Source organism: Octopus bimaculoides, chromosome 2 (genome assembly GCF_001194135.2).
Source record: "Octopus bimaculoides isolate UCB-OBI-ISO-001 chromosome 2, ASM119413v2, whole genome shotgun sequence".
Lineage (NCBI taxonomy): Eukaryota > Metazoa > Mollusca > Cephalopoda > Octopoda > Octopodidae > Octopus > Octopus bimaculoides.
The window spans coordinates 139,746,620-139,749,098 of NC_068982.1; positions in this window are offsets into that span (position 1 = coordinate 139,746,620).

A 2,479-nucleotide genomic window follows, 5' to 3' on the forward strand; every position below is an offset into this window, starting at 1 on the left:
AACCTCACAACCATGTCAGCGCAATGTATTTGTAATAATATTTATGTAGTCTAGATAAAAAGATGTAATCGATGATCGATTCAAACTGAAACCGTAATCATTTTTTCTTAATTAAATGTTGAAGGAAATAGGGTACAACTATTATTTTAGATTTTCCAACACTATATTTTAGTGTGTATATCTTAATTTCTTCACTTCTCACAGGGGGCTATACATAGAGGGGTCAAACAAGGACAGACAAAGAAATTAAGTCGATTACATCGACCCCAGTGCATAACTGTTACTTATATAATCGATACCGAAATTATGAAAGGCAAAGTCGACCTCGGCGGAAATTGAACTGAGAACGTAACGACAGACGAAATACCACGAAGCATTTGCCCGGCGTGCTAACGATTCTGCCAGCTCGCCTGGTATGTATATCTTACCAATATTTGACTGCCATTCCATAATAACAGTAAACTACAGCATTTATTTCACGACTATGCTAACCTAGAAAATTTAGAACGAGAAGTGTTACGTTTCTGTCAATATTCAATGTAAATATAACCTGACATTTAGGAGAAAAGAATCTCTAAAGTAATTAAACGTTTCTTATAGAATTATCAAGAGGGCAAGATGGCTCCAGGTTTCTTGGAATTGTTTGCAATGTAACAAACACAATATTGTCAGAGTAATTAGTGCCATAAATATAATTAGAACATATGGATTACTATAGTTCTATCATCAATAACTCAAACTTCGATTTTGTTATAAATCTGTAGAACTTTCGAAGTTGCAGAGATTTCCAACTGATACATAAATAAATATAATAAAATGAAAAGTGTTCATAACACGAAAGCCTCCTAATATTAGAATAGTGTGGAGGGAATCTCATGATATCAGCTATAAATCAGATGTTGTTTTATTTTATTAGACTCGTGGGACTAAGCAATGCTTTAATCTCTTAAATAATATATACTAATATACAAAAAGTCCTGATGAAAGTCGGCCAAGGTTACAGATAAATGTACGTAGGTAATAAAGTTTGTATTTCCATGGCTTTTATCCCTTGAGCCAGCAGAGTTCTTTTATTCTTTTATTTGTTTCAGTCATTTGACTGCTATCATGCTGGAGCACAAGCTGTAGTGGAACAAATCTACCCAATGACAAACACAGACACACAAACATATACACAAACACACACACACACATACACACACACACACATATATATACATATATACAACGGGCTTTCAGTTTCCGTCTACCAAATTCACTCACAAGGCTTTGGTCGGCCTGAGGCTATAGTAGTAGACACTTGCCCAAGGTGTCGCGCAGTGGGACTGAACCCAGAACCATGTGGTTGGTAAGCTACTTATCATACAGCCACTCCTGCACCTTTAAGTATTCCATTGTCCCCCAGTGGAATCCTAACATAAAAACGAGGATACACTGGTAGATTATTGTATAAATGACGCGTCTATTCACATACCTGCGCAAACACGAACACATATTTTACTTGGTTTATTTGATGGAAGGGACAGTATTCGTAAAATGAGTAGGAATTTCTATACCTGTGAGATTAATGTCATTAATGTTCCACTAGAAACTTCAACACTTGCTGTAAAGACATGAGGAGGGAGAAAATTCAAAAATGCTGCTATCTTACTATGGAAAGACTGGTGCGGTGCATGCTACTCGTGTCAATAGAGGAGATGGGAGGGCGATTCAGATGTGGGAAAGACACGAGCCCCGGGAACTTAGGATGGTAGAGTCTAGAGTAAGCATAGAAGCTGCTTAAATGCAAATGAAACCATGAAGACTTTTGATTAAGGCAAAACAACACAATTTTAGAGAAGAAGTATCAGTCGATTAAATCAGACACGGATTAAATCCATACCGTAAAGACGGAAAGCTCGTTGAAATTTCGTGTAAGAATGTAAAGAACATACACAAATTTTGCAAGGCAATTTTCCCGACATTCTAGCCATAATGAAACTAAAAATATTATATAGCGAAGTGAATATACACTTCACATAAAATAGAATGGAATCGAACTCTGGCTGCCCTGTATATGAATTGCGTCCCTATATAATGTTTACCAGACAGCCGTGATACGACAATGTGTCTACATCGAATTGACGCTGACAATGTCGTGAAATTAGAAAGCGGTGGCGCTATACGCTAGGAAGTGAAATAATTTATTTTCGTGTGCCTGTAGCATTGAGATGTTTGAAAGTAAATATTTTAGAGAAGCTGCTGCACAAATGCAAAAAAGAAAAGTCCATAAAATACTTTTGTATAAAACGTCACATAAAGTATTCTTCAGACAGAATCAAAATAAACTTCTTGGACAGAACAACTTATGTATATTGTACGGGCACGATGCCAGGGCACCAAAGTATACAATATGGTATCATAGACAAAACACACACACACACACACACACACACACACACACACACACATATATATATATATATATATATATATATAT